The 16,753-nt window shown below is 30.0% G+C and overlaps 1 protein-coding gene across 1 annotated transcript in view; it reads left to right on the top strand.

Moving 5' to 3' along the window:
- Positions 1 to 522: 522 nt before the first annotated feature.
- The window catches only part of LOC119670215 (unconventional myosin IC), a 29,738-nt gene continuing 13,507 nt past the window's right edge, over positions 523 to 16,753 (top strand). The window contains exon 1 of the mRNA XM_038080389.1: positions 523 to 1,038. The gene's annotated coding sequence lies outside the window, so the exon portion shown is untranslated. The remainder of the gene's footprint in view (positions 1,039 to 16,753) is intronic.

The raw sequence follows: 16,753 nt of genomic DNA, 5'->3' as shown, positions 1-16,753 counted from the left end.
TTCATAAGTGCAGCGCAAAAAAATTCCTACGAAATTTCAATTTATTTACCTCAATTTACTCGAACTCGCATACGATTTTAATAAATTAAAAGAGTGAATTTGGATAATGCCGAATAATTATCAATCATTTATATTATCTACTTCAATTGATGAAATAAAACGAAAATAAAAAGCGATATTCTGATCTGCTTTATCAAACTATGCCAAAAATGTCGATAAAGGAAAATTTGCTTAATTTATATTCGAAATCTACTTAACCCATATAAAAATTATTTTCTTATCAAATTGAAAAATAAATTTCAAAGACATATGATCATACGAAAATTTGAAGCTGAAAAGGAGCAATAAAATAAAACGATGGCACACCCCTGGATTTTAAAAAAAATTCAAAGTAAGAAATGTGCGCCGAAAATATAAACAAGAAAACGAAAAGCGCAAGTTGACAAAACTCAAACAACAACAACAACAACAAGAGAAACACAAAACAATGAAATGATAAAATCAAAAGCATAAATTCAAAAAAGAAGTTTTGCAGAAGAACTCAACGGCCAGTCAGTCGCACTGTGTCTGTTGACGTATAATATTGGCTGCGGTTGAAAGCGGGTTGTGAATGTTTACATGACAACGCGAGTCTGAACGTTTGCAATGTTGGTTGTGTTTATGAAGATTCTACAGTGTATCAGTAAAGGAATTTCAATTAAATAAATATATAATTTTGTGCACGTACAGAGCTTTTAGTGTGTCACGATCGTTCTAAGGCAGCAATTTATTGCAGAACCAAAATTGGCATTAATAACAAATTTCAAATATCTTCATATATCACTTCGATTTGAACAACGTTTCCAAAATATACAATAAATACCAACAACGTTAACTGCTTACGATAATTAACAAAATACACAAAATTAGTGGCAAACATAAATAAATAAGCTCAAATCCCACGCAAACCGTAGCGTATAGCCAACGGCAGAAGTAGCAACAACACCAATAACTGGCGTCTATCCAAGGGACACTAGATCGATCACACGCTGAAATCAGGTAAAACACATGCACTGAATTAAATATGTTATTGTTTTTATGTATGAATTGTGGGCTGTGAAGAACCCGGCAAAATGTTGCCATTCAAATATCGCAGTAAAATTGATTATATGCAAGGCACATGCGGCATTTATTTTAAGTGTATGACCACATTTTATCTGTGGTAAGCTGAGTCACCCATTTGCGCTGCCTGAAGTGATTTTTGTAAAAAGTTTTTAAAACTTTAAGACTCAAACATGCGAAAGACACAACACACAAAACAACTCTGGTTTGTAGCCATTCTACACTTTAACCCCGCTAACATGCGTATTTGGGTTAGCGTTCAGCTTTGCGCCGCTACTTTTTATTAAGGAAAGAGAAAAGGATTTCACATTGTTCAGATTGTTACTTGAAGAAAAAATAAGTAGTTTTGCCGGTTTAACTCTTTACTGTATTTCAGTTCGAATAATCTGGTTTTTTCTTCTCACTGTCGAGTCGAGTTAACAATATTAAAGAAGCTTAATGAAATAAATAAAAAAGTCGGATTTCCATTTCATATACAGTAATCGCAGCCGTTGTCTTTTCTCGTATGCCTTTTCAATACAAATCAGAGACACCGTCTTCCACAATCGTGGAAAATAAAAAAAAAACACTGTTGAGCAAACAGTGAATAGTGAGTGTGTTTTATGTGCAAACAAACTGCGTTTTTTGTTTTTTTTAATGTTTACCAACTTTTACAACAGGAACAAACAAAATTAACATTAAATTTTGGCGTTCACGCAGTGGAAAGGAAGACGACACAGTTCACTTTGCTACACCTCGGAAATCCTCGAAGTGTAGTCAAAGGCGAAGCAAGCACAAAGTGGGCGCCTCTTTATGAGCTTAAACGTTTAATGCGCTTCGCAAACCTACCTACACCTACCTAACTTCAATAGATTTCCGAATTTTCTTCCCAATTCTTATTTATGAAACAAAAACTTTGTTTGGCTAACTTGGTGCTCTTATTCTAATTGGAATTCTCATTGGAATTTGTGAAATCTGTTTTGAAAGTGTTGTGTACGTCAAGTCGAGTTCGAGTTCAGACGACATGTCAATCAAACCATTCCATTCCGGTTAATGTCGTTATGGATTTTCACAATTGTTTATGGCAAAGCAATTAAATGTTTATAAATTTGAATTAAATTCGTAGCTTATTTGAATTTTGGAACTTATATTTAAATAATATAATATTTAAAATAATAGTCACATACTGTAGAAAGACTTTAATCTTAGTATGAGATTTTTACTTGCTAGCAATTGAAATCTACTATAAAGGAAAATTATTCAACGAAATAAGATCGTCCTTGTTGTTTTTGCTGTAGCCCGCAAGGAACTGCTTGTGTTGTCCCTTATAAGAGTGATCAACGGCACTTGGTCGTCGAACTTAAGGAGTGATTCTAGTACGTAGACCCCGCAGTTCTAAAAACTCTTGGAAGATCCTTCTTACCGTGTGTGGAGTCAGAAAAGTGCAAATATATATATATATATATATATATATATATATATATATATATATATATATATTATTATATACGAATAAAGAATTTTTTAATTTTGCAGTTTTGTGCGTCTGCGCGAGTGCGGCAGTGCGTTGAGTCCATCATTGCTAGAACAACTCGCACAAGATTTTCAAAAGAGGTACAACTCAAAATTCGTCAATTTTAAGTTAATATATGGAACTTGCTTATATTTTACCAGTCTACCAACACGCAAAATTCCACATTGTTTTTATTATTGGAAATTGTCAAAAAAAACAGTTATATCTCTTTTTTTTTGTTAGGAATGATACTACGCTGCAAAACATTTTGCAGAGTTGTGCCTCTTTTGAAGAGGGTGTGCGAATTGTGCACTCAATTCAACTCATTTGAATAATACCATGTGTAACGCGATGAAATTTTTGGTCATTCAGACAATCTTCCATAGACTATTAGTAGATAAGAGGCCGTATTTAACACCAGTCCATAGAATCAATAATTACTACAAAGACCTGGATTAAATCAGCATTTTCTTAATTTACAATGCAAACATCACAGACTGATTGCAGTGTTTAGTTTTACTTTTGTAAATGAAAGTTTGAAATTATCGTATAACTGATTATAAATTTATAACATGTTTGCCTAACCCTAACAACCATATCATTATTTTGAATTTCAGTGTTTATTGATAACCATACTAATGATGGCTATTGCACTATTTTTTCTTTATTTCCTTAAGATACATTCTAACATCTATGAAACATGGGCTATGAAACTATTGAGTGCTCTTTCAACTAATTTAGAGTTCTTTATTACATATCACTATGTATTAATCGACTTCTATCAATCTTATAATGTAGTAATAATTGCGTTGATGTATTATTTTTCCAGGTTGATATATGCTCTTCTTTTTATTGCACATAATATTATTTTTATTATAATATTCAAGTTTTATTCAAGAACTAAAGATTCTTACCAAGTCGTTGTTTGTCAATTAGTGATTGGAAACAAAGAAAGAGCAGAATCGACCAATAAACAAATTTCAACTCGAGAAACTGGTCCATAATAAAGCTGTAATATTTACAAGTCGCAATAGATTTACCAGTGACCGCAGTACAGAAAGGGCTTTCGTATCTAATCACTTTTGTAAGCAAATTAAATCAAAATAGTAGTCGTTGGGTATACCGCTCGAAAAAATTACACTAAACAAATATTATTCTGTACGACTTTTACTTAGTGTAGTATCTATATTCATTCTTATTTTTGTCACCCAAAGTCAATCTCAGCTTTGATTCAAAGACTTTAAATGATGATTACTGAATTTTAACACGACATGTTTAACGTTCCAAATTAGATAATGTTCCATATATACATATATATATCCTCTTATCTACCACATTTCTTATATGGTATGAAAAGGTTCTTAACACCTGTAGATTCTGTGAAATGTAGACTGAAACGTTCACACATTTGATCTGACTGTGATTGCCAGGAAAACAGTCTAGTACCACTACCATTTGAATGTAATTAAAACGAATGAGATCTTAGAACTTGATTCAAAAGATATTACAATGTATGACAATAGGTTTAATGTGTATGGATGAGCTTAGGGCACATTCTTCAGGAATGACGTTATAGCTTCTAATAAAAAATACTATATTTTTATATATCATTATTTATATTGTATATTAATAAAGTTTTATTCATTTGTGCAGATTTTTATAAAACCATGCTTTTGATTATATCGACACTAGTTAGTACTTAAAATATGTTGTCGATTATAATATGATTCAGATTCAAATAAAAATTATATTTAGCAGAAAAAATGAACTTATCTTTAAGTTCAAAACCAAAACAGAAAACAAGAATAACGAACACCGTTTTAGTGAGGAAATCAAGTCTATTAGTCAGATACTGAGTATATACATGTGTTTACTTTAACGAAGATATGAAACATTCTTGATGAGGTAATCAAATTCTAGACACCTTTCGGATAAACTTGAAAACCAGCGTCATGTATGCAATGCAATAAAAACAAATCTCAACTCAGGTGTGTTGAATACCCTGTAATGTGTTTTCTGAAAGTAAGTGCAAGAGAAGAATGGCAACTAAGAGCAGATAACATTTGCGGTGATTCACAAAATTAATGATGATAACAATCTGACTCAATTTTGCCAAGCACTTCATAGCAGCGAAAGGTTAATGCAGAGTGAACGATTTGTAATCTTAAAATCATTTCATTTTCTTTCCGAATCGAAAGAAATTTGTCCAGTCAGAGCATGGTAGAGTATCTTAAAAATTGGTTTAATAGAAAAATGTTATCAAATAATTTTTAAAAAGTATTGTTCAATAAATCAAAAATGTTTCAGGGTCCATAAAAAGCCCAAAATTAAGTAACAATCCATTATGAATTTATCTTTGAACAACGTAAATGCTTTTCAATTCCATTAGCTTTTAGTGAAACCACCTTGAATTTTATTTCGAACAATTAGTCCAATACGCGAAGTGTAGTTAAATCTATTCACGATGTATCTTTTTCAAAGAAACTAACGAAAATAATTTAAAAATAATAATTCAAATGTCATTGTCAGCAAACTACAGTTATGAGCAGACAAACCTACTAACTGCTGTTCATGTGAGATACATGAATAAAGTTTTGGTTTGGTGCTCAAACAGAAATGCTCAGGTTCCTTTCTGATACTTTCGACAATGTCTTCAGACTAGCCACAACCCATGCAGGCCGTTAGCGCAAAGTACATACCTAGATACAAATTTGTATCTGCATATCGTCGAGAATTGTCGAATATGGGTTAACCACGTTTTATTTTGTAAGCACTTTTAACGGGAATTGCTTTAGATCGCTTCGTATTGTGTGTCTATGCTCGCTCTTTTGAACGTGATAGATACTTTTGGCACATAACGAATATACGGCAAGCATAGAAACCACAGAAATCACAGAGAAAACAAGAAAAGTTACACTAAAAACTACGAACCTGACAAATTTGGAGTTATAAAAATGTGAACGTGACTACGACTGTGTGCGGAGTGCGGTGAGTGGTGAGTGGTGTGGTGTGCGGAACTGGAGACACACAGAAATCTTGTCAGTATATTATATTTTTTATGCATATTTACAAAGGCAAACAATCATTTAAAAACAATTAAAAATGAATACAAAACAAAAAAATTAATGAAGTCTATAAAGAAATGATTAAAATCATTTAGTTATATTTTGTATCTAAATCTTTCCATTGGTTTCGTTTGTGAGAAAGTTGATTTCCCGCTTAAGACATATTTCATATGCAACTTATTTTATATAAAAATACGTGGTAGAAACACATAATTGTTAACCAAATGAAGATACATCTTATTAGTTTATTATATCAATTAATTGCTGCAACTGATTTCATTCCTTAGATACTGGAACTAAGAAATTATCATCATAATTTAAATGTAGTTAACTACTATAGACGTACTCTTGTTAATGACTATAAGTTTAAGATCTGTCATAGATTCCAGTGTTAAATTAAATAGATAAAATGGTAAAAAATTTAAACAAAAATATTTTAGGTATACCTATCACCACCCCACTCTTCTGAACCCAATAAACGGTATATACGTAGTACTATTCTTGAAATACATTTAATAGAAGAAAATTAATAAAAAATTTTCTAAATTTCAATCATTATAATCATTCAATTATTAACTAGAATATATTATAATTATAGATTATAATTATATAATTATAATAGTGACGACGTCTCTTTCTGAGGAAGCACTTAAAGTTTAGAAAATTTAAAGACGTGATGTTCAAGCTACTCGAACTCGTGAATATTAAGTTTTAGTCTTGATAGGGCGAGACAAAAGCGTGGCAACTATTTCATGTTGTCATTGTCCTACAAAGTGTAACTATTTATATGCTGTGATATTTAAATGATCACTATTCTCTTTAACCCTGAGGTAATAACTTCCACCTCAAAGTGAATATTATCACTTAGCTGTGAAGTTACCATTATGAATACTTATATTAAAATCTTCATACTGGTAACTTCACAGCTAAGTGATAAGATACTTTTTTGAAAAAAATTAGTGAAATAAAATATACTAAGTATAATTTAAGATTTAGAACATTTGTTTGCACCTAATATCAGACTTAGTCTACAACAATGTGTGATTATAGTCTAAAACATAACTAATTGCTAGATTAGCTATAGATTCTGCATTAAGGCAACGACATTAAATAAGTTGCTGAAGAGCTTAACTAAAGTTGGAAAGAAGGCTCAAATAGCATATGTACTTACTGACAATAGGAATCGAAGATTTTGTCAAAAGCATATTCTCTTTATTCATCTTCGATTAAAAGTAATTGACAGTTTACAAATCACTGTAAACCATTTATAATGTGTGTTGTATTATGCTATTCTTTAGATGAGCTATAGAATAATCATATCAACACAACCAACTTATACGACATTTCGTTCGCAATAAAAATCATATCTGAGACATTCACTACTACAAAGGATCGCGTTTAAGTTACAACTTTATAAAATTAAAAAGAGAAGTCAATTGAAATATCTACACTTTATTAAGCATTTTTTAAAGGTTATATTTATGAACCATTAATTAAATAATGGGATTATTATTGTTTCCAGTTTATATAATCTAAATCATTAAAGAATATTAATGATTCTGCTGACTGTGCATCCGTAAATCCATTTTATGTTTTTTTTAGCTAAAGACTTAAGTGACGATTTGATACTTAAGTGCTCAAAGAAAAAAAAAAAATAAAGTCTCAATTTATTATAAAGATTTAGTATTTATTATTATTTATATATAATGCCGATCAAAAAAAATTAATAAATATTCTTTAATGAATTAATGACATCTGTTTTATTGACTACATATAGATATTACAACCCAAATATATTTTCGTGTCGTTTAAATAATAGTATTCAATTGAAAAATGATTTTTCCAACAAAAGTCCAACATCCATTTCGTACTAACATCTATTTTGCACGGAAAAAAAATATAAAAAAATATGTTTTCATATCATGTTTTATGTCAATTGTTCTTCCAAAATAGATGTTAATACTAAGCTTAACATTAATTTTAATTAATTGTTTGTTCTTAAGTAATTGGTTAAACAATAAAAGATTGTTAATGGTTTGCTTAAATATTGTTTGTCACTATGTCACTATTTAGGGAAGAGTAGATTTTTTAGCGTGGTAAATATACGGGGTAAATATGTTTTAGTCTTAGAGAAATACTAAATATCTAGTGTATCCATTACTAATGAGGACTAATGATATCTTATTAGTCCAAGCATTGCCTTCTGTTCATTTAAAAACATTAAACTTTAATCGTTTAATTCTAATGTATCAAATAAATGTTATCTTATTAATATCGCTTATATAATAAATAATATAAATATATAACATATAATATATAATAATATATAATATTTGTTTCTAGATAATTACAATATCGGTTCAAAGAATACTTTAACTTTACTTTAATAATACCCCACTCTTCCTTTTGAACCAAAAATATATTCATTTAAAAAAAAATGAAAAAAATTTTATTATTTATTTATATTTAAAACAAATTATCTTATTAAGATATTTTCCGATATTTCAGGGAAAGTTTAATAAACAATATTGCAAATATCGAGTATTTTAATTATTCTTACTTCGCACCATATTTAGGAACGAGCTGACTTTTTCTTAAGAAGTCGAAAAAAAACTATAATTTTCTCCATTATTATACAATAAAAATGCAAGTGTATATGATGCCCATATAATTTTATACGGTTCAGGAAATTAGTCTATAGGTGATAAATCGGTTTAACAAACCTGGTGATAGGTGCAAACATTTATTGAGATTTTATGTGTTGGAGTGACTAATCACCACTCTCCCCGAGCCGAGCACACATTGTTTAGTTACACTTGCGGTTTTCCACAAATTTGTTCTCCTCTTGTGATTTATGCCATCATAAATCAATAAAAATTAATACGCGACTGTAGCGAATTTGGCCAATCTTATCTTTATTGAGTTTGTAATAAACTCTAATAATTATGTTTTCAATTGTGGCCCTCAGAAACTTGTGGCGAATGTGGTACATTTTTGTCAGTGCATTTGAAGCGCATTTCAAGGTGAAAATGTTTTTAAAATATTATTTAACAAAACTGACTAATTAGGGAAAAAACTCACTGATTTCATTGGAGTGTCTTTGGGAGTAATTTCTTTTGAAATTACTTTGTCACATAATCAATTTTATTAAAACTACTGATAATTCACAAAAAGATAATTTCAGACATTCGTACTTTTTATCAAATTTACTTGGCCTGGTGTAGATAAAAACAATTTTTATTTTCGCTTAAATAATAGAAACAAGTGTTCAGGTGTATTTTCTTATACCCCAAGAATTTCATAGGTTATATACACAAAGGAATAAATCCGGTTTTAAGATTGCTGAAATAATTGACATAAAAAATTGAACCACATTCAATTATTTAGTTTTTATTTTTAAATATTAAAATGGTTTTAAGAATAAGAAAATGTGAGAAGAAGATGAGGGCGATTTTTTATACAAATGGAACCTATAAAGTTCTATATAGTTTAGTGACTCTTTTACCGGACTAGAACGCAGATTTGTTTATTTTAAATGTGATCAGTTTGAATATACAATCTAGCATTGCCAATGTTTCTAACTTACATTGCAGGTGTTTGAAGATAGTAATATGTCCATGGCAAATATAAGAAATATTTCCTGTATTCAAAAACAACAGATATTGTAAGAAGTTTTTACATGCACTTTATTGTAAGGTAATAATAATATATAATTTGAGATTTAATTTTATGACCATCTTATACATAGTAAAGAATATTTTAAGGTTGCAATTCAGTACAACAGATATCGAAGAAGAAGTTAGAATATATAATTACCCATGAATTCAATTAAGTAAAACCAAACCAATCCATCTAGTGCTAGTGTTTGTCTGTTTTTGTACAAGCTTATCTTAAAGCCAGCGACCTATATATCGTCCAAAATAGATCATGTAGGCAATTCATCACTTCTTAAATAGCAGTTTTGAAAATACCTCTGCTTAGGTTCCTGAGTATGCGAACATAGTGAGGAACAAGGACAATGATAAACTATCAAGTCTTACTGCCTTTTCGAAAAAACCTCCTGTATCAACCGCTTTTGGTTGATAGTCGCAGACGAAAATTAACATATAAATGATAATTTTTTGCGATAGTCAAATAGAAATTAGTCTATCAGCTAGGTTTTGAGTGACGTGATCGACATATTTCAAATATAAAACCAGTTTATATAGACAAATAAGTTGAATATAAAAATTAATATCGGTTCTTGCGTGACACTAAACTATGCAATGACATGGAATTATACTAAGTTTTCCTGCTTTCTCGAAACTGCTACACATAATACTAAATGGCGCTGAGGACATGATTTGTTCAGATACCGGTTTAAGCTTATGGACAACCTATTCTTTAATTCAGTCAACAATATATCCGGCATTTTTCCGGTTTTTGCGAGACACTAAACTATAAAACGAGATGGAACTAGGCTAAGCCTGCCTTGTCAAAACTGCTACAAATCATGTCAACCGACACTCTACGAGGACATACCAGAGCACCTGTTTTGACACTGTCCAAATTTATGGAGATTTAATTTAAGAGACTATGCAACTCTTATTTATGTAAAATTTATTTTTATTGCATATATATATTTCATATTTATGGTAAAGAATTGTAAACGCTTACTGGTTTTAAATTAAGTTCAATTTTAGTGAAGTAACTCTATTAACTCAACCATCTCTTATAACTTCGCTAAGGTGACTGACTCTAATTTTCGTACCAGTTTTATTAAAAAAAAATGCACGTAATCGAATTTATGTTGTAGTATCCGTATTACAAGGGCAATAACATCACCTACAATAAAAAGAACGTAGAAAGTGACGTGGTTTATTGACAAACCTCTATGATATTTACGAGTATTGCGAAGATAATGACGAATTGCTTGTCGAATTGAAAACATTGTTAAGTAATTGATGTACAATGAATCTATTATGCGAACAGATAGAAGATACAAAAAATCATTAAAGAGAAGAAAACATCAATTGAATTGATATCTTCTGCTTTAATCTTCGCTTCCTCATCACTTGGGTAACATTTTTCTGCATGAAATAAAAAACGCTTTTACTTTTATTTTTAAAGAAGCATTAGACCGGAACCCATTTACTTGATTCGATATGAATCCATTCAATAATCAGAATTCTAAAATTGCAGTTGTTTATTTACTTAACTTTGTTTCATTTTAATAAAACTATAGAAACTCTGCTTAGGATCTTTGATTATTAATATAATCAGAGATAATGAATCTAAAAATCAAATTAATGACATTTCTTTCATTCTAAACAATATATAGTATGGATCGCTTTAAAGGCACAAAACTAACTATATCCATAAATGTCTTTTGAATTTCTAGAAAGCAATCAATTAAAAATTTGTAAGCAAGTTACTATAATTATAATCATAGGTTGAATTCTAATAATAGGTTTGTAGGCTCAGGTTTTTTGTCTTTCAATTAAGGTGCAAATCATCATAATTATCTGCGCAGAACTTTATTCAAAACAAACTACCTTCAAGGAAAGATGTGGAAAGATTATACTGTAAATTTTATTTCATTGTTAGAATAATCTACTCTTTTTCAAAATGTTGAAAGTATTTGAAAAACATAGAATACTCCCTATAATGTCAGGGTCCAGACTTTAATGCTTTACTTCGCAACAATTGTAACGGATTCTACCTTAATCAAAGGTAGATTAAAATATACTGTTGTCAGTTAGTTCAAGTTAAAAGTGTTTGGTGACCACCAAACTGCACTTATGAGTGGTTCAGAGAGGTTGTGGTCACAACCTAATCCAATAGACTTGTCACTTACTTATTTTTCTTAAGAAACCAGTTTAGATTGCTTTAGGTTTAGATTTCGCTATATACTGCTAGACTTAAATGTGAATCTTATGATCTTTGATTGTGATAGATAGATATTACTATACAAATATTAGATATACGTATATATGTTATAAAAAGAAACAAAAACCTGTATTATTTTTGTTTAAAGTGGTAACCGTCTGAAATATATATGAACTCATAATTAATAATCTTTCTTTAAGCTTTGTGTTCCTGAAAAATGATAAACAGCAAACAAACTGACATTACTGCGTTTCTGCGAACTAAAAAATAAAAAGTAAAAATCACAAAAAACTGCATAACAAGAAATCAGTTTGTCGATTTTTGTTATCTGAAATTCAGCGAAGAGAAATACATGATTACGTGTTTAATTTGATATTACTGCAAATTCCGATATAAATTTTAAAATAAAAATTACTTCACTTATTATCAAATTCAATTTAAATGAAATCCAATTTAATGTTTTTTGAAACGTAACCCAGCTCTACTTTTTAAGATTAAGAAAAGCGCTTCAGAGTGAAATCTCTTCAATAATATAGTGGAATAAATAATAATAAATGTGTTATTTATGATGATCTATGACAAGTTGTCACAGATTTTTATGCCAAACATTGCAGATCCATCATAGATTTATATAACCGAAATTGTTCTTCTACTCTGATATATAACATGGAAGGGTTGACCAATTTATATAACCTTCTGAGACATAGAATGGATCTGCAAAAAAGACCCCTCAATGTTCAGATCTCTTTACACCTGCTCTTTAAAGGAACTAACTTGTATATGTGGCTGAATTGTCACACATTAAAATCATTCTTTATATTACAAATGTTTATATCTATTTATATTTATATTTAAATCAAAGTCAACTAACTATACTAAGTAATCTGATTTAGCAAATGTCTCTTCTTCCAACGAACATCAAGAAATACACGTATATGAATTAATTATTTAAAAAAAATTTATTTAAAAAAAATTTATTTAAAAAAAATTTATAACTATATAAATATAAATAAACTGAAGAGATTTAAAGATTTTCTATTTTTTGCTCGTTTGTTTCGGGAAATAAAAATCATTTAAATCTGTAATACATCGTCACACTGAGACATGCTACTTCTTTATTTAAGTGTTTTATTTAAGACATATAACTGGTATATGGTGTGGCTAGGCAAGATGTGATGCATCATTAATTACTTAAACTCATTGCGTTATAAATTGCAATGTCATTTAAACTCATCAATTGTGAGCTATAGGTTTGCACAAACTTCAGTTCTACATCGGATTAATTGATAAATACAATCGATTATGCTATAGACCATTATAAGTTTTGCGCAACAGGCCCAGCACATGCACGGCAATGACTCAATACTTTAGGAGCTCCCTTTCTGGAGGATCTTGAACAATTACAGGTCCTGACGCTAAATAGCATTTTCGGCTTCGCCAAAGGTTCTAAGTGATTTTAAACCCTGAGTTTTTCCTAAATATATACGGTAACACAATGAGCCAATAGGCCTAAGTGGATCCACTAGGGTTCGCCAGTATAACCTAACCTAACCTTTGCCCAACAGGTTCATCGCTAGCCTTAATAAAATGATAAGTTTCCTGTTCTTTGGTGATATATAAAGTATATTTTTTTGCTCCTCCTCTTCGCTTGTCATCTTACACCATCTCCAAACTTTTAACCTAATTTCACTCGACTTAAATTCTCAAAATTAATCTCTACTAATATTTATATTAGTATTTATATTAGCAATAATATTTATATTAGGTATGTTTTATATATTAGTACGCCAGAGCAATATGAACTTCATTGAAGAAAGAGAGTTTTCATTGTTTTTATGTGTGACTTACCAATCAAAGTCCTCAAATAATTAAAATTTATTAAATGAAATTAATTTTGTGCTTCACACGAGATAAGAAATGAATATGTGTAATTTTTTAGAGATATATTTTAAAAAAAATATATATTCTGCATGAGAAATTTCATATTCATTGATAAAACCACTAATTAATCACGTCTACAAATCCTTCAAATCTTAAATTTATTTACTGAATCAAAATTCAAAGGTGTGTTTTTCTTTTCATTTCGAAAGCTTCCTAAATTCTAGCACGTTTTTATAAAATATCTCGGCATGACTAATTCCATATACATATGTATTCCAAATCAACGGAGCTTGTGATTCATAAGCTATAAAATCATTTCAATTTGTGCGATGAATAAAAACAAAACAAAAATACAAGTTTAAATCTTTACACTTAATCATCCACAGCGAAAGAAATTTATTTTTTAAAATTTCCAAAATTTAAAAAATTCCAAAAAGGCACAGTTTTAGTTGCGGATTGTTGGGCTGAGTTCGATTTTTCGTGGGTCACAAAATATTCCTCCTCTTCGACGGGCTTAAATACTGCGCTTCGCGGCAAATCGTTATTTTGGTTGTAGGTCACTGAACGAAAGCCTGGGAAGGGTGCGAAAATTGGTGGGTAGTATGGTGGGCCATTTGGGAACGGATAGCCTGGCTGATAAGGATATGGATAGTATGGTGGATAAGATGGATATGTTGGATATGGTCTTCGTGTGGTACTGTACGGTGTCGGAGGAGGATATGTGGGTGCATTGTTATATGGATATGGATAATAGACGTAATGAGGCCGAGAACTTTCTTTTATTACTGTTTTTGTTCTGGCCGTTTCGACATCATTGTCATTCTTAACCGCTGTCATTGGAGTATGTTCATTTGTACATGGCGGTGAACTCACATCCAAATCTTTGTTAGTTGTTGTTGTCGAAGATATCACACTAAAATTGTTGATTATTTCCGGCGTAGTGGTCTCCAAATCTTTGTTAGCTGCTGTTGTTGAAGATATTTCACTGGAATTCTTGACTATTTCCGGCGTGTTGCTCTCACTTTTGACCGCTTTGAGCTGATTTTGTTCAGTTATTAATTCATCTGTATGTCCTCCTGTCACTGTTAGAACTAGAAAGTATACGAAAAAGCATGAATTTAAATAAAATCTTAAAAATGTTCATTTTAGTACCAAAAAGAAGAAGAACGGTTTTCCACTGCATCTTTTCAAGAATAAAATTGAGAAAATATGTCGGTTCTATTTATACCAAAATTACAGAGTGCAGTTTAGTGAAAGTTATTTTATTCAACATTTTTTTCTATGCATTTTACCTAAACTTTGTTTTTAAATATGTAAATTAAATTTAAATACAAAATCTGAAGAAAAATGTAAAATAAAACAAGTTTTCAATCTTCAAATCCCCGTAATGTTTCGTTTATTAAAAATAAATTTACATTTAAATCACTTTTCCGACCTTTTTTTGTTTTTGATTTCTCAACATTTTTTTACTATAATTTAGTAATTTTTATTTCAAAACTGCTAATTTAAATAATTCTTGTTCCAAACTGTATTTTATGGTCTTACCGATAACTCAAAACTCTCTTCCAGTAACAAGTTTTTAGATGCTCAACTTAAATGACAGAAAAACAAAGTGATCCATTCTTCACATAAATTCGCCAGAGTCTATGGTATCGTTTTGTTCTTGGAAGATGTTAATTAAATTGAAAATGTTTTATCAGAATCCATAAAATTTAAGCTTTTCCCAACAACTTCATTTTCAAAACAAGGAATTTATAATAACGGTTAAATACTTCCTCATAATCTGCAACAGATATTTGGGGTATCGCCTATCACCTGATCTCATGCGCCATTCGAACTTATTGCAGCTTGATCATCAGAAATTGTAGTCTCTTTCATTACTGTACTTTTAACAAACTTCCATAAGTGGGATGATTTGTTTCTATCAAAATCATTTGCTTTTATCAAAAATAGATGCAGACTCTAAACTCTGCAATGAGTCTTGAACTCATCTGCTCAAAAATGTTGAACTCTAAATACACTACAAATTTTCTGACTATTTATTTCGGAAATTTTTAAAACAAAATCAACGACCTCTTTCCCCTTGTATTTGTCAAAGTTGTACAATAAATAGAACAAAATTTAAAACTTTAATTTGACAAAAATAAATAAAATTTTACAAAAATATTTACTTTCCAAGTATTATCTATGTAACATAAGTAAAGCAGAAATTTAATAAATATTGATAAGAACAAACTATTGCAATAGCTTTTGTTCATACTTAGGTAAGGAATTACTTTTTATTTAAAATAAACTCGACACGTACCTTTGATATATTCAAAAAATCACACGTCCTCTATAACTTCACTTTACGGTTTTTCAAAACAATTTTGTAGACTTTTTGACGTTTTCCATTGTAAACCCTCATTTTATCGACCTTATTTGGTGCGTCTTCAGTATCTGTACGGCCACATTTAAAATCTAAAAACAAACATTCAACGGTTGCTTTCAATGGAGCAGCGTTTCGATAATACTTATTTAGTCAGGCTTTGTTTTGAACGACAATTTTATTCCATTGAATAATAATTTAATAATTATAATGAATTAATAACAATAACAAATTAACATACGAAATTGCTTTAAATCCATTATTTTAAAAATAATAGAAGTAGCCTCATCAAGACTACTATAACTTCTAAACTAAATGTCAAATTGTAATGAAATTCTAAATTTGAGGTGCCAATGTTGGGCCTTTTCCAAGAAGAGGTCACAGAATGATAAGCTCACAAAATTAAGCCGAACTTGGATAAAAGAGAGTATTCTGACTTCCATCTTTGAGGCGGAACTTCAGATCTGTCGTACGGACAGTATCATCCGTGGTATCACAACAGGCCACTATTTGTACTCAATTGAGTTATGGTACACAAGGGTACCACTGACCATGCAGCTGTTTCGAGTATTGCCAAATATCCATCATTAGTGGTCTTGGAAATAATTCTTGTATTTAATTATTCGTAAATAATTTTTTGAGACTGCAAATACCAGGAATCGAACTCATGTCCCGCTCAGAAGCTCAGAGTCAGCGCTCCTTAACCAACAGACCCAAAGCTATATTTCACTTATATGTTCGCACATTTTTCTGGAGTATTGTTAATTTGCTGTATAAGTTTATGAACAAATTAACTTGCTGTGTTATATTAGAATGAAATCATAAACCAGCTGTAGAATAATTGAATTAATTAATTATATTTATTTATAAATTAGTTTACTATTACATATAATTAAATTAAATGATCATTTAAATTAATTAAATTAATTTAAAGTTTCTAATTTAGAAGTTAAATATTTTAATTACTCAATAATTCAA

This window comes from Teleopsis dalmanni, chromosome 1, assembly GCF_002237135.1.
Source record: "Teleopsis dalmanni isolate 2A chromosome 1, ASM223713v2, whole genome shotgun sequence".
NCBI classification, from domain to species: Eukaryota; Metazoa; Arthropoda; class Insecta; order Diptera; family Diopsidae; genus Teleopsis; species Teleopsis dalmanni.
Note: the sequence above shows the minus strand (reverse complement) of the source record. Positions and strands in the feature narration are given on the sequence as shown.